Source organism: Ochotona princeps, chromosome 16 (assembly GCF_030435755.1).
Source record: "Ochotona princeps isolate mOchPri1 chromosome 16, mOchPri1.hap1, whole genome shotgun sequence".
NCBI lineage: Eukaryota > Metazoa > Chordata > Mammalia > Lagomorpha > Ochotonidae > Ochotona > Ochotona princeps.
In genome coordinates, this window is record NC_080847.1 from 4,417,195 (window position 1) to 4,444,741 (window position 27,547).

General features: G+C 53.1%; 2 protein-coding genes across 2 annotated transcripts in view; one reads left to right on the forward strand and one right to left on the reverse strand.

Moving 5' to 3' along the window:
• The window catches only part of CMIP (c-Maf inducing protein), a 187,071-nt gene that overhangs the window by 122,188 nt on the left and 37,336 nt on the right, over nucleotides 1-27,547 (reverse strand). The window lies entirely within an intron of this gene.
• The window catches only part of CMC2 (C-X9-C motif containing 2), a 331,627-nt gene continuing 327,818 nt past the window's right edge, over nucleotides 23,739-27,547 (forward strand). Inside the window, exon 1 of the mRNA XM_004584048.4 lies at nucleotides 23,739-23,746. The gene's annotated coding sequence lies outside the window, so the exon portion shown is untranslated. The remainder of the gene's footprint in view (nucleotides 23,747-27,547) is intronic.

Sequence of the window (27,547 nt, forward strand, 5' to 3'; positions counted from 1 at the left end):
AGCCCCACAGGTTCTCTGCCAAGCAGGGTCAGCCACAAACTCAACTCTCCACCACTACCTTTTCCCTGGCACCCCCTTTCAGGGTCATACTTTGAGCAGCTGAGTTGGAAAAGGGAGATTCTGATACAGGCAAAAATCAAGATAACGCATTCCTTCTCATGTGCAGACCTGCTGGGCACATACTTGCTGTCTGGGCTGCAGCGTCCTCCCCAGCACCAGGCCCCAGCTGCAAAGCTCACACCCCAGTGTGCTTACTCTAGAGATGTCCAAAGCCATCGTGGGGATACAGAAAAGAGACCAGTGATTAGAAGTGAGCTCTCTGTTCTGATTTTAGAGCAGCTGGAGAACAGTGCAGGGCTCCCTCCTAGACACTGACCATGGACATGACCCCTTGTGAGTTGACCCCTCTCCCCTGGGATAAAAGCAGTCTGCCACCTCTCCTCTGGGATACAAGTGGTCTGCTTAAGCTTTTTGTGTCTTGGACCCACTATCTGGTGAGGCCTCCAAATCCCCTCTTACAACAAACCTCTTAAATTGAAATAAAAATTAATGAAACAGTAACACTGATATTAATTTAAATTACTCACTATGATATAGCAGGTAAAGATGCCATCTATGGTGCTGACATCCCACACGGGTGCCAGTTCTAGTCCTAGCTGCTCTATTTTCTACCCAGTTCCTGTTAATGCACCTGGGAAAGCAACAGAAGATGGCCCAAGTGCTTGGGCCCCTGCACCCATGTGAGAAACCTGGAAGAAGCTCCTGGCTTCTGGCTTCACCATTTTAGAAAGTAAATTACAGGATGGAATTGGGTAAAGCCAGCAGCTGCCACTGCAGCATCTCATATAGGCACTGGTTCCCACCTACTCCACTTTCCATCCAACTACCTGTAAATGGCCTGGAGAGCAGCAGAAAAGGGCCCATGAACCCACATGGGAGACCAAGAAGTTCCTGGCTCCTGTCTCTGACTTGGCCCAGTCCTGGTTGTTGAACCAGCACATGGATATTCCTCTGTCTCCTGCAGCTCTTTTAGCTGAATAAATGAATGTTTAAAAACAAAGTCCCCCCGGGCCCGGCGGCGTGGCCTAGCGGCTAAAGTCCTCGCCTTGAAAGCACCGGGATCCCATATGGGCGCCGGTTCTAAATCCGGCAGCTCCACTTCCCATCCAGCTCCTTGCTTGTGGCCTGGGAAAGCAGTTGAGGACGGCCCAAAGCTTTGGGACCCTGCACCCGTGTGGGAGACCCGGAAGAGGTTCCTGGTTCCCGGCATCTGATTGGCGCGTACCGGCCCGTTGCGGCTCACTTGGGTAGTGAAACATCAGATGGAAGATCTTCCTCTCTGTCTCTCCTCCTCTCTGTATATCTGGCTTTCCAATAATAATAAAATCTTTAAAAAAAAAAAAAGTCCCCACTGAGATGTGAAGAAGAGGACAGCTTCTTGTGTGGCCTAGGACAGTCACCTGGTGGCTCTGAGCAGGACCCAAGCTGTGGCACACTGCTCCTGCTAGGAGCTGAGCTCTCCCGGGCCTGTCCTGTAACTTCTCTGACATCTGCGGCGCCTGAGAAGTTGGCCAGCGCAGTGACCAGGTGCTCTCTCTCCAAGAAGACTCCCAGACAATGGATGCTGCTGGTGGTCCCACAGCTGTGTGTTACAGATTACTCTGTTAACTGGCCCCAGGGCACTAGACTCCCATGCCTCTGTCCCTCCAAGCTACAGCAGCACAGACCCCACCTCTGCTTCGCGTCCCAAGGGAGCTCCCTGCCCACCCAAGTGGGAAGTACTCAGCAACAGCTGCGAATTTGAGAGTCAAGCTGCCGGACCCAAGGGCTGCGAGGCATCATGGCATCCACTCCCAGTACATGTCGCAAGAAGGCTGCAATGTCACAGGTTACAGTGCTCCCCATAGGACCTATGACAGAGGTGGGGAAAGAGGGAGCCACATGAAAGGGATAAAGAACTACATCCCTCCCAAGGTGTCCACAGATAGGGTGGTCACAGACACACGCCTGGTGCAACGTCTGACTTGGGAGCCTGCAGCTGTGTGCAGCAGGGGCTTGCTTCAGGTTCCAGAGGCCTGAGATCCTCAGAGAGCTGAGACTCCCTATTGGAGGCAGCTGGATTGAGCAAAAGGTCAGGGTTCTCACTGGTGACTCAGCCGGGCTGTGGGACTGCTCCCCCAGCTCCCTCCCAAGGGCTCCTCGGAGAAGGGGGCCCCATGTTCTGCACAGGAAGCACTGTCCTCACACTTCTTTCCTGATGGGTTCTGAGGCCACCATGCCCTTTCAGGGAAGGGGGGTTGGCAGTGACCTAAATGAGGCAAAGAGGGCTGGGCCAGGTGACTGGAGCACTTAGATTCGTCAGACTGGATTAGTCAGTGGCTTGGCCGGGGCCCAAGAAGCTGCCAATGTTGCAAGGAAAGCCTCCAGTGTGGAGGATGGGAAATTTACCAAGCCCACCTGTAGCCATGCAACCTCCGCTCAGAGCATGGTGGTCCCAGCCAGGGCCACCACATGGAGGGGAGCGAGTTCATCAACAGTTCCTCAGTAGCAGGTCAGACCTGTGCAGGACCACAGAGCACTCGCAAGCTCACGGGCACACCACAAGGAGAGAAGGGGCAGTTATAAGCGCAGGTTAAAAACACCCTTGCAGCAATGCTGCACACACTGCACACAGCTACGTATGTGGGTGTGCACTTAAGTACATGAAATGCAGCAGATGATGCACACACACACATAATAAAGGTACCTGGAGGGAGAGAAGTCCTAGAAGTGAAAGTCAAACTCAACTCTTCCTTTCCTGATCAGCTTTTTCTTTTACTTAAAAAGGCAATGCTGAGAGGGCAGAAGACCAGCGAATCGAGTCTGGGAGGCTTTGGTGGATTTTGACCTGAGTTTCTGCTTGCCCGCTGTTCCCTTGCTCCACTGGTTTGCCAGCTAGCCTGCGAGTCCCCCTGACATCAGTGTGCAGCCTGACTGTGTTCCCTAATTCAAAATGCAGGTGTTGCCCACTAAATGGCACCTTCTCAATGAGAATTTGGGGATCAGGTGCCCCAGTTCTGCTAGGACAAGCTGCTCTGGGTTTGGGCTGTCTGGAGGGGAAAAAACAAAGTGCTCAGCCCTGAAGAGCTAATGGAAGCACTGCTCAACACGGCAAAAGGGTCCACATCCAGGGGCCCTCTATCCCTCCTGTTTCAATCCAGGAAAGGCCACCAGGCTGAAGGCTCTAATGACATAGTCCAATCTACCAATCCCAATCCAGCAAACCCAGTGACATCATGGATCACCAATCACAGCTCCCGATCAGCATGAGCAAACCGGTGTTGCCACACTGGGTTGACAGGATTCACCTGATGGCTGCCTCCTCCCAGCAGCAGTCTTAACCAGTGCAACTACACTGACACCGGCCAGCAGCTGGCAGGCACTCACAAGCAGCTCCTTCACTTCCGCGCCCAGACTCGGCCACTGGAACGGTGCCCCAGCAGTCCTGCCGATTCACCTGCCTTTCCCCTTCTCAGATAAGTTAGAAATACTGTGCCTCACTACATCAGACACTCCCCTTCTTAGGCAGAAGATAGCCAAACGGAAAGAAACACTCCCCATATTCTTTCTCTTCCCTGATGTCAGGCCACCCCAAGTGCAGACAAGCGCCCAACTGGGGCCAAGGTGAGATCCGGATGTCAGCTACTAGCAGTTTCTAGAGGCATCTAGTTTCTACTGTCAGCTCATTGGCCCACAGCTGCCTGCAAACCAACAACGGGGGATGGGGCTTCCTAGAGGAGCTCCACAGACCGGTTGCAGTGTGCCGGACCTGGCATAAGTACCAATCTGAAGTGGCCTCCTCCTTTCCTAGGGACTGGGTCCTTCCCAGAGCCATCAGTGGCATTTTGGAGAGGCAGTGACCTTGATGGTCACCACTTACAGAGCAGAGCAAGCAACCATGGGAGGGCAGTTTGTTTGCTGTTCAGAGGGTGGTTAGTGCAGCCACTAGATAACTCAAACCTCTTCTGTCTTCCTGCGGTGGCCGACCATCACCATAGGAACCACATCCTGCTGCTGCCATGGCAACCGTGCAGTACCATTCGCTCAGCAAGCCATGCTGCTGAGGCCACCCAGCAAAGACCGTTGCAGGGCCATGGCAGGGGGAGGGAACTGCAGTCCCCAGTCACGGGGACCAGGGGGTGATGAGTCTGCTGAAGCAAGTTTTCTCCTCCTCCCCTTGCCGGCCTTTTCTGGCTTTTGGAAAAAAACCCTCCTGCCCTTTGAGAATGCCTGTACCTCCAAATCAAATCCCTTCTCAGGTACATCCCTGTTCCTGTGGTGCAGAAATCTGCAGCACAAAATGTGCCAAGTGAGAGCTGGACTCTCCTCTGGACACATGGCTACGGCTGAAGCGGAGAGGACACGGGGCTCAATGTGGACAGTTTCAAACACCAGAGCCACCAGGGTAGGGCCCTGCCAGGAGCAGAGTCTGCACAGAAACTAAACATCCCACTTTCTACCCATGTTTCATAGGGAATAGGGCTCAAAGAGGTGAAGTGACTCGTCTGAGGTCATACAGCAAAACTCCAGGGTCACCTGAGTATCTGACCCACAAGCCCTACGAAACTCCAGTCAACTTACTTAACCACTGATTAACAACATCTCCTGTTGACTTCTAATAAATATTTCAAATAAATGTTCAGAGCCCCTCTACAGGGATTGTTGGCTTTGTGCTAGGCACTGTATCATCATCTGACAGGGGCACCTGTTGTCTCCCAGACCCTGTGAGATGGCAACTGCCACCCAAGAGGAGACTGAGACACAGAGAACGAAGCAACTGCTGAGGGCACACAGCACAGCCAGCGGGTCTCCGGGGCCTGAGCTCCTAGCCATTTGCCTGTGTTTCTGCCTGCTGGACCAGTGGAAACACCAGTTCCCGGCCACTGAGCACAGTCTCTCACCCCTCTGGGATGCTCCTGCCATCCCAGGAAGCTGTTTGAAATGACCCCGCTGGTGTGCATGGGCATGGCTGTGTCACCACCCACTGCTACACCCCAGGGTCCTGGCCACAGCCAGGGTGATGACAGCTTCGGGCCACAGCCATGACTGCACAGACAAGGTGGACCCTCCTAGGCAGTCGCGACAGCCCATGGACAGGAAATGGAGGTGCATCAAGAATCCAGCATTCCTAAAATGTATCCTCGTGGCTGGGCCATGTGACACTACCACTCTGTAGGCTGAGTGGTCACAGGCTGCCAAGTGAGCGTGCTCTACCTTAACATCTGAGCTGCATAGCAACTCCACTCTACAGGAGAGGAAACAGGCTCAGAGAGGCTCAACAACCACCTGGGCCACAGAGAAGCAAAATGGGAGGCCCGAGAGTCAAGCTTCAGTCTGGCTGGCTTCTAGGTATATGGCCCATGTCCCAGGCGGGCAAACACACATTCCCACCTGGCCCAAGCCTCAGCCCAGCCAGGGACCTCCTCAGTGGGAAAAATAGACCAGAGAATCCACTTCCTCTGCTGGGTACCACCTGAGTCACTGAGGACAAGGCTTTGTCAGAGAAGTTTGGTTTCCTGTTTCTTAACACAGATGGACACAGAACACAGGCAGCAGCACAAGAGGGACTTTAAGGACCCAGGCCCCTGGCCTGCTGGTGCAGAGGGAAGAAGGCTCACACAGATGGCACAAGACCAGCTCAGCCAGGAGTCCAGCCCACCCTGGCCTCTCCAGCGGTGCTCAGCACGTGTTCCCTCCCAGCTCACTGCGGGGCTCCGGCCCTCTGCCAACCTGGTATGGGGTGGGGGAAGTAGCCCCAGCCCCTTTACTGCCCAGCAGGGCAGGGCTGTCTGTGCTCTCTGCCCACCACAGAGGCCACTGTTATTACTCACCACCCCTGTGCCTCTCCCCACTTCCCAAACACAGGTGCCAACACGCCCATGCACCGGGTAAACTGGCTTTAGGCAGATGGCAGGTCACATTCACACAATGAGGAATCTTGTAAGCTCAGCTATCTCCTGGAGGAGGTAGGAGACTGAGATGCAACCCCGCCCCAGGTTCAACCTAGGTACTCAAGAGTATCCCAGAGGACAGCACCCCAGTGACTCCACAGCAGCACAAACCATGGTGGGCAGGGGACGAACCTCTCAGGTATTTGTCCTGTGAAGGAATTCCCAAAGTTTACTAGTGTCTGTTTTCCTGGAAGATCCACCCCCTGTGACAGGACCCCGATCCAGTGGCAGGAGGTCAGCACTGGAAATAGTTTTAGTCCCTGCCAACTTGACGCCACGGCTGGACCTTCCAGATTCCAGAAAACAGCAAACTCCACCGAGAGGGCATTCCCCAAGGACAGGCTCATTTCTGAGCCCCCCACCCCTCGGCAGCAACCACTCCCCAGCTCTCCTGGAGAGAGCGCCTCCTGCCTGCAGAGTCAGGCAGGTTCCCAGGATAGGCTCGCTCAAACACAAAGCTTTTGCTTCCTAGTCCATGGCCAACATACAAACACAGCACTGCCACTGAACTCCAACTACACGGAGCTCCCGGGGGGGAAAGCAGCAAGACCTCCTTCTCCTGGGTTCAGGGCATCCCTACTGCCAATATAGGGCACGTTCCTGGAGTCATCTTCCCAGGCACTCATGGAGGCAGTGAAAACACCGGTGCTTTGTGCTTGTGTGTCCTGTGGAACTTCAAGCCACAGCACGTCCTGGACGTCGTCACAGAGCAACGAGTCTGCAGTTTCACTTAATTTCTCATTGATGTGTCGAATTCCATAGAACAAATATATAAAGAACGTTCTGACCCCTTCTCTTATGAATGAACTTGAAAGCCATCTCTAGCTTGTTGTCTTAGGTGTCCTGGAACATCCGCTCTGCATGCGTGTGCACACACACACATACCCCTAGGAGACTTCCTGGATGATGGACACCTGAATGCTGTGATACTCACTGCCAGGCACCTGGCACAGCAGGCAGCAAGCCAGACTGGCTCCATTCCCAGGGGAGCCCACAGTCTGGGTGCAGATGAGTCAATCAGCCACCACGCAGGGAGGCAGAATCCCAGCAGGAACACGAGGGGCTCAAACGTCACTGACATGCTCCAGGAGTGCAGGGACATCCGAACCAGATCCTGGAGCTGGAGCTGGCCAGGGCAATAGGGCTAAGTGTTCAGGGTGCCTGGTGAGCGAGCAGGACAGCCAAGCCTGGACAGGGCAAGCACTGCAAACAGAAGGGAGACAGCAAAGCACAGCACTTTTAGGAAAAAGAGCAGCTTGGGGCTGCCCACAGTCCTACCAGGGAGGACACGGGAGTTCTGGGAAGATGTGGCAGAGGAGTAACATGCACTCTGCATGTCAGAAAGCTCCGGAGGAGCCCAGAGGAGAATTAGGCCAGGATGGAAAACAAACCACAGGGTCTCGGCCAGTGGCAGGTGCAGCCAGAGAGACCTCCAGAGACAGCAAGGAAACAATACCCAGTGCTGGCCAGCCTCTCGAAAACCTGGGGGTTTGGGACACATAGAGGTCAACCCCAGTCACACTCAAGACCACAGGAAGGACAAGGACGACACCCAAGGTCAAAAACCCACCAATCTCCAATGCTGCTCTAGGACACATCAACAAAGCAACTGATACATTCACAGTACCCCAAGCCTCTCAGACCCTGGCTCTGCACTGCCACACACTCCAATCCATCAATCGAGCACTCTCTGAGACAGCCCAGGGGCCACCTAACCATTCTCAAAGCCAAGGTCAGATGTGCCTCTCTCCAGGTCTCCCCAGGCCACTAGATTTCCATGTTTTGAGGTGTGACAGACCCCCAGGGTTCAAAGACAGAAGCCACAAGCTGAGGTGTTTTCTTTTTGCTTCAGTCACCTGGAGGCTTCCAAGGGCAAGGGAGAGGACCCAGCCTCACCTGTGCAGTCAGCCTGCCCCAAGGCACACTCTGGGCACAGTGCGCAGATTCAGGGCCACAGGCCATGTTCTCTGCAGAGCCCCAGACAGGCATCCCTGCCAGGGCCCAGGGAGCTGGCCATCCTCTGGCTCCAGCTCTGAAAACTGAGGGCTGAGGCTTCCCTCTAGGGATGCCCAGGACTCAGCAACCCATCAGGTTCTCCAGTAGCCTAGATGCTCTGGGGAGAGCATCTATGCTGCCTCTCCCAGCCCTGGAGCAGAGGGTCCTATGCTTGACACGTGCAGCAAGGGCTACAATGCTGGCATAAACGGAGCACATCCAGGCGCCAGGAGTCCCTCTGAAGGGGTTGGGTCTGTCATGAAGCTTCCTCTTCACAGCAACTCTGGCAGGTAGGAAACACGGCTATTCCCAATGTACAGATGAGGAGACTGAGGCAACATATCCACTGTCACAGAGCCACAGGCCACCGCTGGGCACTCTGGCTCCTGACCACTGCATGGGGCACCCAGCATGGTGTTCCTACCCCAAGTGCCATCAGCTATACTTGTCCATGGTCACAGAGCCGCAGCTACTGCTGGCACCTGGATGGTCCTGAACTCACACCAACACCCCCTCTCCCAACCAGGCTTAGCTCTGCTCCTCAAGTTCTTCCTCCCTCCCTCCTGCCCCGTGCCATTTCAGGAAGCTTCTCTCACCTCTCTGGAAGAGGTCACTCCTTCCCCCACAGCCACTCTCCTCCCCCTCCTTGCTCCCAGCTGCTGGCTGGGACACCTGTGCTCCTCTCCATCCTCTGACAAGCCCACATGTCGCCAGATTCCAGCCTCCTGCACAGCGAACGCAGTCAGTCTCCATAAACAAGCACCTCATTTCAGGGATGAAGACCCTGGACATCAACGGAGCTGAGCTGGCAGCAGTTGTTCTCTGTTCTATTTTTCTCTGTCGTTGTTGTTGTTTTAACTGCCGGCAGCAACCACAACAGAAACCTCATGGTCCATTTTGGGGCCAAAACATAGAATCTCCCCTCGGTCCCCTCTCCTTTCCCTGGCTGCGCCAAGTGGTGGGGGCCAGCTCACCAGACCAGGGCTAGGGGAAGCACAGCAAATCCTGCATGGGCAAACGTGCCAGTGGCAAGAAGCTGTGAGTTAAGGGAGTGAAAACCAATCCCGGAGGTTCAGGGTGCTGGAATCCGAGCGATTCACACCAGGAAGGAGCCACTGTTCTCTCAGAAGCCAGCCCAAGCCGGGCATGTTCCTTCCGTAAAAAGCTTGGCCTCCCGCCAAGTGTGGAGCCTAAGGCTGTCTGCATAGCAGTGAGACCCTAAGGGACCCAGCACCCCCACACACATTCCACACGATGCTGGTGTTTAACACCAGTTCCAGGCACCCGAGGGCCACGGGGGCACAGTGGCTGGCTCTGTTTGCTAGTTGGCTTCCCAGGGAATCCGAGTGGAAAGTGCCCAATCCGGCCAGGTGGTGTGACGGATCAGCTTTCAGTCCATCCGTTCACTCGACAGCTGTTTCCGGAACACCTACTATACGTGGGACCCGAGCCAGACAGGCTGGCCCGCTCCTCAGCTGCAGCCTCTCACAGGGACCTCTGCAGAACCCGAGATGGAGGTGGCTGGATGGAGTGGGCAGGCAACACAGTGGGGAGGCCCTGGCCTGCGTAATCTCCATCTGGAGCAAGGGCAATCTCCCTGCCAGCCAAGAGGAGGAAAGGACTTGCAGACCCACAAAAGGGCAAGGGGTCACTATAAAGGCTCAGGACTCCCACCCACCCAAACAGTGAATAACTGGAGCATCCAAATAAAGTCTTCATGGCAATGAACTAAAACTCTCCAAACATAAATTCAAACACAGCACCTTGGCTGCCCCTCAGGGACACATGGAATATTCCCACGGCGGAGTAGCAGATGAAGAAGGCCATCTGTAGAATAATCCCACCCAACACAGGAGGGAGAGGGAGGCTGCACTTGACCAACCCCAAGGAAGTGGCACTTCTGGGTACATGCTGGCGCACACAAAAGTTTTATGAGAAGAACCTGTGGGTTTGGTGGCAGTGGATGGGCCTGGCTCATCGATTACACCCACAGCCCTCCAAACCCTTCCCCCAGGACCATGAGGGACCCTGGAACAAGGCGATCAACAATGTTGACACTTGTTCTGCTGGGAATTTTAAACCAGATCTCCAGCTGAGTGCCAGTCCCACAAGTAAAATTGTCTAACCAACAACATTTATAAGAAGTCAAACAGGGCCTAGTGTAATAACTTGGTAGCTAAATTCTCACCTTGCAAGCTCTGGGACCCCATATGGGCACCAGTTCATGTACTGGCTGCTCCACTTCCCATTCGAACTCTGTTTGTGACCTGGGAAAGCACCATAGGATGGCACAAAGCTGAGGGACCCTGCACCCACATGGGAGACCCAGAAAAAGCTCCAGGCTCCTGGTTTCAGATCCGGTCAGCTCCGGCCATTGTGGCCACTTGGGAAGTGAACCAGCAGATGGAAGGTCTTTCTGTCTCTCCTTCTCTCTGTAAGTCTGATCTGCCTTTACAATAAAAATAAATAAAACTTTTTTTTAAGAGTCAAATAGATGGGATGAAGTCAGAGTTGATACATGTTTGGGTAACTCACCAGAGACAGCATGCTATCATTTCAACATATGACCAGTATAGACCATTCTTTGTTAATAATGAGTTTTCCATCAATATTTAGACTACGCACTAGGTACACAGGGTGAGTAGACACAGGCCTGAATAATACAGGTCTGAGACTAACCGGAAACTCACAGGATGTGCATGAAACTCACAGGAAAGACAAGGCCCAGAGGAATGTGTGAAATGCCATCATGAAAAAATGATCAGCTGCACGGGGACACAAGAACTTCTGCAAGACCAATGCCCTGATTCAAAAAGATGAAAACCCCAAAAGACATAGACACTAGTAACAGAATGTGTAGTCTCTATAGTATTGTTACCTGAACCAACAGACAGCAAAAACCACAGGGAGGCAATTGGAGAAAATTCAAGACTGGGAATGGACACTTAGTATTAAGAAATTACTGTCAGCTTCTGACTTTGTTTAACTGTACTAGAGATTCCTAGTGAATGAGATGAAGCCAGGGAGCTGCACACACTTAGTACTAAGGAATTACTGTCAGCTTCTGACTTTGTTTAACTGTACTAGAGATTCCTAGTGAATGAGATGAAGCCAGGGAGCTGCACATGAAAATCCTGCAGTGGACGTGGGAGAGGGGAGGACATAGGGACCACTGTGCCACAGGACAGGGATGGATGGGTACATGGGGCTTGAATTTATTCTTCTATGTTCTCCACGCATACCTTCCGGTCCCAAAATAAATCTACATTTTTTTACTGGAAAAACCAAACAAAGCCCAAAGCTGGATGCTACCCAAGAAGCGTAAGCTTGGCGGGGCTTGAAGAGACCATGCCCCAGAGCTGCAAATGCACCCAGGAGGGAAATCCTGGCCTTGTCCCTGGCCACTTAGGCCACTCCATACGGGTCCCTTTGGCTGCTGAACCTCAGTTCACTCATCTGCTAAGTAGAGCTGAAGATAGTTTGGGACTTTGCATAAACAACCCAAGCCAACTGCCTGGCCAAGGGCACGCGCAGTGATGCCAGGAGGTACTGATGCTATCGTTACTGTCTTTGTTCCTGTTATCACAAGAACGGGTACCAGTGATGAGGGTGCCAATCACAGTCTTGCCCAGGCAGCTCACATGGCTAACCTTCGGCCCGGGCCTTGACACCCGGCCTAGGAAGTCCACAGAGGCTGTGACAAGAGAACAGCTCAGAGTCCTCAACCAGACCTGAGACCTAGAGGTGACATCACAGAGAATGCAGTGTAGTAGTGTGATGTCACCAACACCTTGATATGGGGGTCAAATACAAATTGAATGCCCCATCAGAGATAGAAGAGAAGAACCCTCTGATAAAACTACACTGCAGACATGTCAGAAAGGAGCTCCAAGACAGCCACGCGTGGCTGAAACTCCACTCCTGCAGACAGAACCTGTGCATGGTGAGTGGGATGTCAGGGATGCCAGGCCAAGGAACCCTCATAGTCCCACTGTATCCCAACAAGCTTGCTTTCATTCATCCTCCTTCTGGTCAGGACAGACATGAGACAGAAGCCTGGAGTCTGCAAAGGGATGGGTAGCTGCATTAGGTAGGTCAGATTCTGACCCTGAATTCTGTCAATACCAAGGTCTGGGCCCCCACCCAAGGCTTCAGCAGAGTTCTGCCTGCAGCCACACCGGCTCAACCTGCTCAGGACAACCACAGAGGTCAGCCAGACCTCAGTGCTCACCCACAACAGCACCATCATGAAAGTCACTCCCATGTTCAAACCAACATCTACCAATTGAAAGGTGGAATTAAAGAGAAAGAGATACACACAAAGAGAGAATCTTCTATCTGCTGGTTTAGAAATAATCTTCTATACACAAATGGTTCCAATAGCCAGAGGTCCAGACTGAAGTCAGGGGCCCAGAACTCCATCCAAGTCTCCCACATGGGTGCAGGGGCCCAAGCACTTGGGTCATCTTCCACTACCTTCCCAAGGGCACTAGCGGGGAGGTGGATGGGAAGCGGAAGAGACAGGACTCAAACTGGTGCTCAAGTGGGATGCCCATATCTCAGGCAGCAGTTTAACCCTGTACCACAATGCCCTCCCCAGCCCACTCCTTGTTAAAGTGGACAGAAACTTTGACTCCAGGGAAACTAGGGAGGCAGTGGCAGGAAGCAAGGAGCTGCCTCAAGCTCCTGAGTGCCCACCTCTGAAGGCAGCTTCCCCAGCTCCACAGACATGCTCACAGCTTGTCCCACTGCTGTGTAGTATACAGCTGGGCATCAGGGAGCAGAGCTGACAGCTGACGGAAGCCCACCGCAGTGTGGCTCTGCTGCACGCAGCAAATGTTCTCTCCTGGAAGAGCAGGTCACTATTCTGAGAGAATGATGATCCCCTTCCTGCGGCTCTTGAGGTGAAAGCACCCTGAATTGCACCCAGGAGATCAGTGCTGTGAGGCTTCGCACTGAACCAGAAGGGGGTCCACCATTCAAATATCCAAAGCAATGTGCTGCATGTTCAGACTGGCAGGCGAGGCTGGAGGCCACCCAGGGCCATGACACCTGTTCCCGTAGGCATTTTCTAACCAGCAGTGCACAGCTGACAAGGTACATGTCAGAGCTGCCCGGGGCACGACGAGGATTCCCATCCAGCTATCTGCTCATTCTGCACGTCGCCCCAGGCCCACACGTGTGTCTCCTGAGTCCTTTCCCAGGGAGCACCCTGTTGGATCAGAGGAAGGGGTTCCATGTCAGTATTCACAGGATGCACAACCTCTGCCTCAACCTCTCTACATCTGGGAATTTGTTCCAGAGACATTCCTGCATTGATCTCAAAGATATGTGAACACAATGAACACAGCAGCCGCATCACAAGAACAAAAGACTGGAAGCAAACCTGCCTGGTGAAGAAACAGCCAAATAAATGTCTACAATGGAGCCTGTGGCCGCTGCACGAGGAGTTTGGGAAGGCTGCACCAAGATGGCGATGGCTTACGACTACTCAGATTAAAGCCGCGTTCTGGACCTGAGACTCTGCCCTCTGCTTAAACAAACAAAACAGAAGTTATGAAAGACGTGCGTGCAGTTGCCTGTGTGTACCTGGAATAGCTCTGCCACGAGATAACCCGAAACAAGAGATACCATCGCCTGAGAGGGAGGGGCTGGGGCGGCCAAGCAATGGATGGGAAGGAGATTTTCCATACACTTCCTGTCCACTGTCTGAGATTGGCATCAGACCAACACACTCTTAGGTCAGAAATAAATGCACATATGCATGATTTCAACACAGCTTTAAGCAGGGGTCACAGTACGCGTTTTGCCTCCAGAGCAAGAGCAGGAAGCTCCTGCTCAGCTCTCTGCTGCTTCCCACCAGGAGAGTCACTAAAGCATGGGTCAGGTGCATGGGCTGACATTCACCCTACTGCGCTTGAAGGCTTGGGCAAGAATACCAAGAACAGTGAACATCACCAGGACGACAGGCTACAGGCTGGCAGACCACTCCCTTCCGAGGGCCCAATCCTTTCAGCCCTCACAGCACCCCAAGCACATGGCAGGACAGACACAGAGTGACCCGCAGGTAGCCAACCAGGGATTTCATTCAGGTGCCACGGGATGCTGCGGTTCATCATGATAACCCTCGAGAAGTTCCCATTCATGCGTACCTATGACTGCCTTAATTGCAAAATAATTTTCCAAATGAACCCCTGGTTAAAGAGCTTAACCTTTCCCCCTTCTGAAATGGATCTTCCAGAGAGGGACTGACGTTTGAAATTACATGCAAGTTAAATGACTTAACCTTTCCACCCTTGAGTAAGATGCTCATCCCGAAAGACAAGCCATGCCTTCAATTACATGAGAGTGAAGTCACTTAACCTTCTCCCTCAAGACTGGAAAGGCCACTGTCCACACAAGAACATCCCGCACTGCTGCAGTCTCTGCACCTCCTGGTGCCCAGGAGGCTATGTGTGCCCTCACCTGAGAAGTGGTTTCAGACTCATCATAAGAGAGGGTCCTTAGGACCCTAGGACATCAGGGCTGGGCAAACAGTCTTTCTTTAAATGAACATTTAGGAACAAGCTTTTGCACCACTTGAACCTCAAAGATTCAGCTGCCCTACAGAAATCTTCCCCAAAACTGCTGCTCCTATATCACTGTTAGCATCACTTTGCATAGCAATGTTCATTACAAAAAAGAGAGAATCACAGATGGAACACAATTGAGAAATACAAAAATGCCATGGCAGTGTCAAGTTGCTAGAAGTTTCTGCATGTTTCCTCTTGCTTTCATTCTTGTCTCCTCCAAGAGTGGTAACAAGCAGTCTGCAGCCCAGCCCTGGGTGTGGTGGCACCATCTTGCAGGGCAGCAAAGCAGGCTCAAGCCCCAGCCTGTCATTTTCCAGCACCAGAGAAATGAGAACCTTTCCAAGCCACAATCATCCATTCAGAAAATGAAGGTGAGCAGAGGGCATCTGGTGTGGTACATGACATCACTCCGGGTGCCCATGCCCCACTCTGGGATCCTGAGTTCAAGTTCTGGCTCCTTCTCCTCCCACCCAGCTTCCTGCTAATGTGTCCCTGAGAGGCAACAGGTGATCGCTCCATTAGCTGGGTCCCTACCACCCACAGAGAGACTGAGTTTGTAGTTGCTGGCTTTGACCTGGTTCAACTCTGGCTGTTGTGGGTATTTGAGGAAGCAAACCAGCACATAAAAGACCTCTCTGTGGCTCTCTTTGTCTCTCTGCCTTCCAAACAAAAAAATTAATAAAAATAAAAATTGGGGGAAATTTTAAACAAATAAAGTGTAGGTGAATATTTTCAGGTGAGGGTTAAAAATAAAGCACATTAAAACGCAATGCTGGGGACGGTACAATAGTGTAGCGGCTAAATTCCTTGCCTTGCACACTGGGATCCCATATGAACACCAGTTCTAATCCCGACAGCCCCACTTCCTGTCCAGCTCCCTGCTTGTGGCCTGGGAAAGCAGTAGAGGATGGCCCAAAGCCTTGGGACCCTGCACCCACGTAGGAAACCTGAAAGAAGCTCCTGGCTTTGGGTCAGTGCAGTTCCAGCCATTGCTGCCTCTTGGGGAGTGAACCATCGGACAGAAGCTCTTCCTCTCTGTTTCTCCTCTCTGTATATCTGACTTGCCAATAAAAACAAAATAAATCTTTTTTTAAAAATGTAATGCCAGATAACAAGTGATGCTCAGTAATTGTCAGGTGTCCCCATGCTTTTCTGTCCCCAGGTGACAACAGCTGTATCACAGGCCAGCCTGACTAGCTCCTTGGACTCCAAGTGGCCCCAAAGAATAGGACAGTGGATTGAGACTCAATATTTATGTCCGCCCTGCACTAAGGACATCAGAGATGCAGACTGGCAGACCACAAGATGACACCTACTGCCAGCTAGCATGGGAAAGTGCCAAGAGAATGTTCACAAAGAAACCAGCACTCAGCAGCCCTCACAAGACCCTTCTGGGCTGGCTAAATGGCTGATGTATCACGGTAGCCATGTGAGACAGGAACTGTTAGTCACCTTCTGTGGAATGGGAAGTGGAGGCTGAGTGTCACACAGCAGAGTCATGCATGGAGACCCAGGGTGGCATTTGCTATAAGCAGGGGGACAGGTCACCCTGGCATTCCTGGAATAGATATTTTCACTTTCCTAATGGACACAACCTGAGCAAAGAGGGAAAGACAGGTCACCCGACTGCAGGGCCCATGTGCCATGGCCTGTATGCTGAACTGGGGCATGTCTTTAATAATTAAACATGAGCCGGGAGGCCAAGCAGATCTACCCAGGAAAGCTGCCTCTCACACCATTCTGCCAACACATCAGAGCACACAAGGGCACTCACAGGGTAAACTAAGGACCGCGGGACAGCCCAGATGTCCCCACCAAACGCCTGGGGAGAGCCTACCTAGAGGCTGCTATGCGGACAGTAGCTTCTATCGCCACTCAGGGTGAGACACCTTTCTCTTGTGCATTGTTTCATGTTTTACATTCAAACATCAGATTATCAGAGTATGCTGAGGTATTGGCCATGAGATCAACATCTGCAAGGCAAAGTGATGGTAGCAAGCTCGTAGAGGCCATGCTTTGTATTTCTTGCAAGGGCAGCTCTTGGATCTGCCTTCATTTTCCAGAGCTGCTGGCCATACCTTCTCTCCGTCGCCCCCTTCCCATCTTCCACTCCATACCCCTGCCAGCATGACGCTATAACTGCCGACATGGGTGAGAGACCCCGGAAGGCTTAGGTGAATGAGTTAATTAATGAGGACACTGCCACTTTGCAAGTAAAACCTGCATACCCAGGCAAGGCAGGTCTGGTGTTCTCTGGCCTTGTTACTTGCCTTCCACCCCTCACATGGACCCACAGCCGTCATGCCCTGGGGAGTGTTCTAAGTGCCCATCATTAAGTTGACTGTGTAATCTATCCCTGTGAAGTGGGACACAAACGATCACCTCGCCAGCACTGAAGACACAAACCCATCAGTCTCACCAAGAAAGGAGTGCAGCCCCGTTGGAGCAAAGCCAGGCCTAACATCCAGCTCTGGTCCAAGGAAGTTCCTTAACCTCTCAGTTTCCTCATCTGTACCATGGATCTGGGCAGCAGTTGACCCATGCAGATCACACTGCTTAACAGCTGCAGTGACAAGAGGGTCCCAGGTAACAGCAGGTGCTGTAGATGTGTTTACTGAAAATAGTCATCCTGCCATCCCAGGGACAGTCCTCCCTGGTCACTACTGTTTCAAGGGACTTCAGACCTAAGACTAAGGGCCCCTAGCCACCCAGCCTGGGATCAGCAGAGACCACCTGCCACAGCCCTCTCCCCATTCAGAAAGGTAGGTAAACACAGAGAGCCCGTGTAGGCGGCCCAAGACACTCCCCGAGCTCCCCTGGGACACAAGCTGCTGACTCAGAGGTGGTGCTCGGGTTCCCCGGGCTGCAGGGCACATGCAAACCAGGAGGAGGCTCTGGCCCCGAAACAGGAAGGGCATTGGCCGCCTGTGCGTCACAGCCCGAAGTTCCCTTTCTCGTGTCTTGCCAAGTTACTCGAGCTCAGAAATTCCTTTGCAAAGCAAGAATGAAATGCAGTCTTCAGCTCCAACGGCCTGGTGGGACATCACCAACACCTGTCTCCAAGTTTTCCAAGAAGACAGAGGCAGGGGTAGGTGCACAGGTTCAGGGTGCTGGAGGCTCTTAGAAAGCTCACCACTCAAGAGGCTCCTGGGAGCAGCGGGAAGTGGTTTTCTCTGCTTATTTTCCAAAGGGTAACCACCAGGTTTGCTCGTAAAAACTCCTCGATCCACTAGAAGAGGGCACCTGCATTATCCCCACCATTCTCGTCCATGCCTGGGGCTTCTTATTCTTTTCCGAGTTCCATTTACGGGACCTTCCAAGGAGCTGATCCTCAGGGCTTGGCACAGAAGAGGGAAGGAAGGAAAGGAGCAGGGATCAAGGGACAGAGGGACATTCTGATGAAAATTCATCGGGAGAAAAAGCCACTCACAGCCCATGGCTTCCAAATCAAGGGTGCTCAGCTGGGCCTGCCAGTCTGGTCTGAAGAGACCAGGGGCTTTAAGGGAAGGGGAGAGTGGCAGAAAAGAAGGAGGGGCTGCAGATGACCCAGGCTCCCTGGGCTGAGGAAGTAAAGGTTGGGGTCCTCCAGCGGGGAGCCCTCCAAGCCCCGGAGACACAGGTAAAGCCAAGGACCGCCAGGCCACAGACCTGGAAGCTTCCCACAAGGCCAAAATAGAAGAGTCACCCGGACCAACAAGCCTAGACTTGACTCTGGAAGCAACAGGCACCAAGGTTGGCTGCTGGGCCGACCTGAGCCAGGCTGCCCTGGGCCAAGTCACCCTAGGCCAGGCTACCCTGGACAAAACTGTCCTGGGCTGGGCCAGGTGGGGGAGAGGCTGGTGCCACAGAGAACTGCCAGGGAGCAGGCAACTAAAGGAGGTGTGAGCTTTCCTCCACCACCTCCTGGGAATCACTTTCTGCTCCTGGGATGAGGCTGTCTGCCAGCTCCTGTGACTGCCCAGATCCTTGCAGGGTACGGCCAGGGGCTAGGGTCCTGGACCAGACAAGAAGCCGATGGGAAGGAAGCCAAGTGGAGACCCTGACTCAAGAAAGAGCCAGGAATGCTGGGCAGGCAGACACGAAGGTGAAGTAAGGTAAAGACTGGCTCGGTCAGGGCTACCACCCATCCTGAGGTCATCAGAAGGGAGGAGAGAGGGTGAGCATCACGAGTCAGGTGGGCCAGTCCAGACCTGTGGAGTCACTTTTCTCCCCGAGTGGGAGAAAACAGAGAACAATCTAGAAGGAACTCTGAAAGAGAACTGAAGATGTGGGCAAGGTCTGGAGCACCTATGAGTACATGTGCGTGTGTGCCTCCAAGCTGTGCGTCAGGTGAGAAGTGCGCATGTCTGTGTGAGGCGTGTCCAGCCATGCCTATGCATGGTTACAAGCACACACACCTTCATGGGCAAATGGCTCCATGGCAGGGTCACAAGCCTAGACTAGAACCATGCTACAGATGAACCCTGTCCCTTCCTTGGGCTAGCCAATGACCTTGAGCAAGTGCCCCAAACTTCCTTATACTCCAGTTTCCTCATCTGTTAAAACAGGGGTGGTCAAAGTAACCACCTTCTAGTGCTATTGGCAGGAGAAGGGAGGAATGTGGGTTATACAAACTGTAAAGCACTTCCTTGGCCCCCAGAAAACTATATGTGGCAAGAGGGGAGGGTGTCCATGCACAGGGGCAGGAAGCCTGGGCTGCAGGTGCAAGCAAGAAAGCCACGGCTGCCTCTCCAGAGTCATGTGTATCTGGACACTCACAACACCCAGGGAGGATACGCACACGTGGACAGGTGTGTCATGGAGTGTGTGTGCGTCTGTGGCCACCTTTGCAAAGGTATGCAGGCATGAGCTAAGTGGAAGCGCTCCCTAGGAGTTGATCATGGTGCCCTCCGACCCTATCAGGGATCAGGGCAGCCGGGCAGACCACAAGTGCAGAGTATGAGAGCAGGGAGGTAGGGGAGGGCAGGCAGGGTACAGAGGCGGTCAGACTCCACCCTGCACTGGCCCCAGGCACTGGCCTGAGCACAGGAAGTCTGATAGGAAGGAAGGAAAGAGGGAGGGGTGGCCAAGGGAGGGACATCAACACACACAAGAACTATCAACAGATCAGTGCTGTGCCAGACCTCCCCATGCCTTACTTCATTTAACCCTTGGATGGCGCTGCAGGGAGAATCACCCTTAAGTTTGCAGAAGCCAAAACTGAGTTGAGAAATTAGGGGTCTGCCCAGGGAACTGTAGTGAGCAGTGTACACACCACAGCTCCAGGCAACATTGGGATCCATCCCCTTGGCAACCACGCCGCTATCTGGATGAACAAATCAATCAGTGAGCACCTGCAAGCATGAATGAATGAAAGAACAGAACAAAAGGAAAACCCAACCTCGGTGCTCAAAAAAGGAACAAAACAAGGGAAGTCCTGGGGAAGGTGGAGGCTGCTTCAGAGAAAGCTCACAGCAGAGTGCACCCACACCCCACACGAGGCGGGAGGGCGGAGGATGGGGCCTTTAACACGTCCCCCCAGGGTACCCGTGGGGATCACACTGCCACAGCACACGTCTACCCACTTCACCATAGGACCCAACCTCTTGAGCCTCCTGAGCTCCACTCAGATCCCGTGGGCTTTTAGACTAACAAAATCTAAACTGCCAAGGCCCAGAAACCGTCAGGGAGCAGCCCACCAGGACCAGAATGCCACCCGCAGCGGGAGTAGTCACCCTGAATCCTCGGGGCAGGCAGCACTGCAACAGCCTGTGCGGCTCAAGTCCAGGAGCAGAAGCAGCAGCACTGCCAGCCAGCTCTAGGGGCTCTCCACAGGCAACTGCCCGAAGCATCAGCCTGCTGGGCGTGGCAGGCCTGAGCACCAGCTCTGCAGCGTGCAGTGAACTTGGCAGTGACTCCCGTGTGCTGAGCCCCCAGAACCCTGCAGCTGGGAATGGGCCTAATGAAGGGGCTTACCAGTGGAGAAGGCCCACAAGGAAATCTGACACCAACAGCAGTCAACAAATGCATGTGGGAGCTGTTGGTCTGTTCAGTGCTTCACCCTCAGCACACAGTGCCAAATTCATATTCATCTTAATCACATATATGAAAGGATTACAACGACCACACTCACTATGGGCCAAGCCTTGTCCATATGGTCAACGTACCCTCCTCCCTCAGATGTAGGTCCCACTGTTAGCCCATTTACAGATGTGATAATGGAGGTACTACTGAACTTATGACCCCCAAGTTCACAGCATCTTCACAGCCTGGCACTCAGACATTGGACCCTCACTAGCTCTGTCACCTCCAGCTGCACCCCGACAAAACTCCAAGTGATCTGCTCATAGTCGCGAGCAAATGTAAGGGCAGCAGCCAGGGGTTTGCTCCCGATATGTCTCTGCCTGGCATAGCTACCCCTTCCAAGGAGTCCCTGCTGGCTCTCCCTCTGAGAAGGCCCACTCTGCCCGTGCAGCCTGCTGCTCCCGAGGGCCAGGGTGTAGCCACAACAGCCATGAGGATAATGAGGACTGACACTGAGTGAGAATTAGCCAGAGACAGGCACCTGACAGTTTGTAATTCACAAAATTAATTCACATGTGTCACAAAATCCTGGGGAACACAATTAGGCCAGGGCTACAGAAGAAGGAAAAGGGGTTGAGAGAGGTTATCCACTGGCCCCAAGCTATCCAGCGCCCAAGGACAAGGCTCTGGCAGTCAGTGTCAGCTGGGAATTCTTGTGTGTCACCAGCTCTAGGGTCTGGGCCACTCAGGTAAGTGTCCTGGGCCTCACTGTCCCCAGCCACGAAATGAGACCACAGTGCCCAGCACCAGGCTGACTCAATAACTGGTCATAGTTTTATCTTTCTTACCAACGCAATTCACAACAAAAATGATTGCCTAAAATTAGAGAGCTGGGCGCCCAGGGACACTCGGGCAGCACCAGGAGCCACAGACACATGGGCTTTGATTTTGGCTGCACCTGATCTAATCCAGGCCACCACTTTCTGCCGTGGGACCATGGGCATCACTGCAGAATAAGGGCAGCCCTGGGAGGTCGCTGATCCACATGTCACATGTAGCAGCTGACACAGACACACACAAGGGGGCTATGGAGGCCCTAGGCACGCTCCTAAGCAGGCCGAGCCCTGTCCCCAGACCATGGCCACCCCTACCCACACAATGCCAGCCCTCCCACCCTCTGTGTCCACGAAGCCAGCTCTGGGGACCTGCTCTGTTCTACCCTGGTCATGTCTGACACCACAGCCTGCTATGGGCTGGGAGGGGACAACCTAACCCCACCACAGCCTCCCTGGCTGAGAGTTCAGCAGGTGAGGGTCGCACCTGGAGGGACATTTCCAGAACATTCCTTGCCCAGGTGGATGCAGCTGTTACCTTTGAGCCAAGGACTCTGGCTTCAACCTCCCAGATCACATGCTGAATCACGTTTCCACATACACAAGCAAAAAGAAAAAAAAAAAAAAAAAAAAGCTCATAAAGTCATCTTCCCTAAAACTTTCAGAAAAACACCTGTCCACGGGCGAGGCCTGATCCTTGGATGGGAGAGCAATATCCAGGCCACATGGACTGGACTTGGGAGAGGCAGATGTGCTGGAGCCCCAGTCTGGACCCACTGCCGTGTGAATCTAACAGGTGATTGCACCTCTCTGAGCATCAGGTGACTGTCTAGTCCACTGCTCTGAGGACAAGTGTCCCCACGCCATGTGCCGCAGACCCTGGCCAGGCTGCTCCCACCACCCTCTGGCCTTTGTCATCACTGTACTAACATTCTGATTCCAGGTTATCCCACAGGTCAGGTGGGACCACTGGATCAAATCTCTTCTTATCCAGAAGGTTCCATGAGACAAGCCCAGGGCAGAACTCACACACTGGCTGCCACACTGCTGCCACTGTCTTTGGCACAAGCCACATCACAGCCATTTGTACCACATGCCAGCAGCCTTTGAAAAAGCTTTATGGAACTTCATTTGATTTTCATGATAGGCCAAGAAGATGGATAAGCAGCTCTCAGGGCCCCTAACTGTGGACCAGGCACCCTACACACCAAGTACTATCATCTTGGTTGCCAACAGCAATGTTGGCAGCTGAGTGACAAGGGACAGGGCAGCAGACACTAACAGCTGTGTCAAGGCCAGGGGCTGAGTAATGACACTGAAAATGGAACTATTTTCAAGACATCTAACAAATATAAGAAAATGAAGCACAACAATATCCGAAGCCAGTCTCTATCACCATCATCATCATCACTAGCATCATCATGGAAGGCAAACGACACAGGGTGCCCGGATCTTCCCAGGGGCAGGACCTGGAGAAACAGGCCAAAGACACATGCACCCCAAAGGCTCTTGGTCAGGGACCTAGGGAAGGATGAAGGGGAAGACGACAAAGAACAGTCTCACTCAAGACAGAGGCAAGACTGAGAAAGAATCAGTGTGACCTGCACAGACCCACATGTGTGGAGAGGCGGGCTCCAGAACAGAGATCTCTGTCTGGAGCCCACAACAGACGAGTTCATAGCAATGAAGGTGACCATTCCCAGTCAGTCTGGGTGCAGGGAACGGAGCAGGCAGGAACAAGGGGCTGGAGTGGAGGAGCCTTGGTGAAATCCAGCCCATCTGCCACTCACAGGGGAGATTCCAAACTACGCTGATGCCAGGTTCTTTCTCTCTGCTAAACTCCTTCTAATGTGTCTTTGATACTGGTTTTGCAATTAAATAAAAGAAAAAAAATCCAGAGTTCTCATGTATGAGGCTCTGAGCCAACAATGAGCATGCTCAGCTGCAATCTCACTTGATCTCAGCAAAGGCTCTGGAGGCAGGGACCAGGGGCTCCATAATATCAGACTCATGGGCCAAGGCCGGTCTAAGGCCGGGTCCTGGAGGGCGGTGGCCTCGTGGGTCTGGGTGGTGACAACATTGGCCAGGTTCCTGTACTCCATAGAGTGACACAGTTAAAAACACTCCTGGTGCAGTGGCACTCCTGGTACAGGGTATCACTGAATAAACCTCTCTTGCAGTCTCTCACCACAGTGTCACACTTCCATCCAGGGAAGGAGCATAAGCAGCCTGCCCAGGCTTGGAATGCAGGTAAGCTGTCCTCTTAACCCAGCCAATCCTAGCTCCTCCCCTAGGACCGTGTGGGTGGCTCCTCCAGGAAGTGGTCCCTGACCCCTCAAGTCAGCCTTGGAGAGTCCCAATACCACCCACACCGGTGTATGGTATGGTTCTCAGCTCCTTCATGCTGGATGGGCCTTACACCTGGCTGGAGAGCACAGCCAGGACACAGTGGAAAAAAAGAATCAATAATGACAGAAGAAAGGGGACAGCAACAGAACAAACAAAAAAGCAAACAAATGAAGACCTAAGTGTGAATGAGGCACCCAAGAACAACATGGACTGGTAGAAGGCTCTCCTTCTCCCAGGGCCCATCTGGTGGGCATTCTAGCTCGTGATAGTTCCCAGAGAATGGCATAGCCCCACTGGCGGGCACAGAACCAGAAATGGCTGAGGCTTCTCATCATGAGCTGCAGCTGGATGGGCAAGTGATCACCATAGCAATAACCCATGCCAAGCACTCTAACACGCTATAACCTGCTCTACACACTGCCTCCTTCAACACTGTCAAGAACCCATGAGGTAACAGGACTCAGTCCAGGCCTGGGGTGCTGATACCCAGCGATACCCAGCTAGTACAACTGTGCATTGGTGCATGGGGGAAGAGGAACATGAAGCTGTGCAGAGGGCTTCGGAACTGGTGCTCTCAGCCCCCACAGCCAGTCTCTCACCTCTGTGCAGTAGGGTCATGGAGCCATCAACAACAGCCCTGACAATAACAGCACACTTGACTTTCATGTGGCAAGATCACAGAGCCAGTTACAAATAATCACAGAGGTGGGAGCTGGTTGGACAGTGAGGACGACATGTGGGACGCCACCTCCCACACTGGCGTGCCTGGCCAGAGTCCCATCCCCACTTCAGAGGGGGCAACAGGCGATGGCTCAAGTCCTTGGTCCTAACACCCAAGTCCTACTTCTCTCTCTCTCTCCCCCTGCATTTAAAATACATAAAATTAATTAATTTTAAAAGTAATAGCATGAGTACTCTCAGCTTAGTGTGAAGAAGGCATCCCACGGCCCTTCAGGCTGGCCCAGTTTCAGGCTGGGCAGAGCCACCAGCAGACTCCAAGGTTCAGCTGCCTAGGCTCTGGCTCAGCTTCCTTCACCTTCAGAGGGCAGGAGCTGCCCAGCCTGGCCGATGCCACCAAGCCAGTTCCCTCAGTGCCAAAGCTTTGCTTCAAAGGGATCTGCCTTGCAAGCTTGGGTCTGGGGTCTCAGAGAGCAGAGCAGTCAGCACCATGCTACCCCTGACTACCCAGGTCTGACCCAGGTCACCCAGGACTTCATGAACCAACAAAAGACACCCCTTAGGAAGCCATGGGGGTGAGAGGAAGGCTCCCAGGCAGGCCAGAGAGGCTAAGGGGCTAGGCAGGCACGGATGCTCAGCCTGCCCTGCCTCTGTACGCACCAGGGCCTCCCCTGCTGCAGCCCCAGACTCAGCAGGTGACTGGAGATTCAGCTGTCTCAGATGCACTGTCCTCCAGAATACAGCCATGTCCCGCACAGCCCTCTCCCACCTCACATGTCCAAGCCCCAGGGGGCCAGGGAACACTGGAATGTGTGAGCCCTGAGGTCAGAGCCCCAGTTTGCCTTGAATTGGGTTGAGAAGGGGGAAAATGGCCAAGAACAACTCACTCATTTACTTCATTTTCAGACTTGGCAGCTGCTGGGCCCGGCCTTCCAAACCAAGCCGCTTTGGCCAGGACCTCTGCGGAGGTGCCAGCCGCAAGGCACATCTGGATTCGCTTAAGGAACCAAGAGCCAGCAAGTTCTCTTAAGAAATTAGTTCCTGGGGAACCGGGTCTCTCTGGGGACTGGGCAAGGAGCCGCCTGCTCCAGCCTCACCCAATTTGGGCTAAGGACACTGGGAAATTGCCTGTCAGGGACTGGAGGGGACCTTGAGGTTGACTTGAAGAACCACCACGGACATCCTAGTGCAAGAGGGCTGGAGAAAGCACCCAGGCCTCCAACCACTTGGGGACACTCTATCAGCTGAGCCCTGTGGGAGCCAAATGCTAGGCATCAGCCAACATAAATGAGTAGAGGATCCCAAAACAAATGACCAAGCCTCAGTTTCCTCACGTATCAAATGTGATGATAGGACATGCCTTCCAGAGCTGCCCTGTGATTCAAGGGCAACTGGGAGAACCCAGGATGTACACACTCATCTCCAGAGTTCCTGCAAATTTCGCTTCTGATCATTTTTATGGATATACAATGACTGCACATATAAGACCCACAACCCAAGTCCTGGGAACCTCAACTTCCCCAAGAGTCTTGCCTGCTATAGACCCATACCTTCCTTCCCAAGCCTGCTAACAACAGGCCCTCACACCAGCTCTCTTGGGCCAAGCCAGCAGCAGGCATTCAAAGACCTGTTGATGGCCATGAGGACAGCCTCCATGGACACTCCCCTCAGAATGCCAGGGACCACACAGGACACTGTCCTCTAGCACCAGCAGGTTGGGGCAACAGCTTCATGACTTGCCCCAGGAAATGGTCGAAATGTAGAGGCAAGCCCAGGACCCCTACATTTGTGGCAAGGGGACATGGGAAAGATGCACAAGTCAGTTCCAGCACCGCCATTTGTTAACCATCCTACTTTAAGTGACAGCTCAGCCTCAACGTCTCCCCTCTGGTTCTGCAGCAAAAACAGTACCCAGTCCATACCCAGTCTCCTTATGTAAAAATATACCCACCACGTTAGCCAAATGAGAAGTAATATCCTCAAAGAAAAAAAATCACCTGGCATAAATGCTCTGTAAATTACTCTACTGGTTGTCCAAACACAGGGCTAAACAGCCTGGTCAGGGGATGCCTCTGGGACCCAGAAAGGCACAGGATGGTGGGAGAATCCACACCAGCGTTTTCAGCCTGGCTGTCCTTGAGAACCAGCGAGGGGTGGGAAGCACCATGATGAGCAGCAATTGCCCACCACACGCCACTGGCTAAAGGAGCTTGTCCTAGCACATGCACAAGCCTTTGCTTTCCTTGCAGCTTCCTACTGTAAGAGCTGTAAAACAACTCAGAGACAACACAAGGCAGAAAGAGCTCAGATGGGTGAGTGAGATGAGATACCCGTCATCTTTTTTTCACCCATCTCAAAGTCATTTACAGTATTCCTTGACAGACATGAGCTCACAAGAAGATGGATACAGACACATTATAGGAGGAAAATCTAGTAAGAGCTAAAATGTCTACCAAGAGGAGGCAGGCCTAATCAATTCTGCCTATACAGGCAACAGGATACTCCGAAGCTATTTAAACAGATGGCACCAACCCCATCACACCAAACCCCAACCCTATACCCAGGGTTGTGACTGGGCAGCAGGACACTTCCCAAACTTCCCCCGCAGAACTCTACCATGCAGCTAACAGGGGAAGCTGAGCCCCAAAGGCCTTGATAAAGCCTCAGACAGAACAAAGATGGTGTGGGTTTCCACTGCTGCCATGTGGCAAGGGGGAGGGAGGGAGTAGTGGGGCAGGGACAGAGGACTGAGGAAGACAGCCCCAGCAGACAGAGGAGAAGAAATGGAAATCCTGCTCATGTTCTAGAAGCCACCTGGCACCTTCTAGGGCCTCCAAGGCCAGAACTGCCCAGAAATTCCCTCACTCAGTGGTCTACATGAGTCTCATCGTGGCCCTGACTCAGGGGTCTGTTCGTGCAAACTACAGTGGCCAGACACGGTGACCCAACACTACCACTGACAACCAGAGAGCCCATGTCTGCCTCACGTCCCACACCCACATCCCCATAAAGAGGGGCCATGGCAGGGAGACTATAACTCAGTAATTCCTCTACATTGGAATCAAGATGGAGCTCCAACTGCAACATCCTTCAAGCTAGGGAGGTAGGTTGCCATGACAATCACACC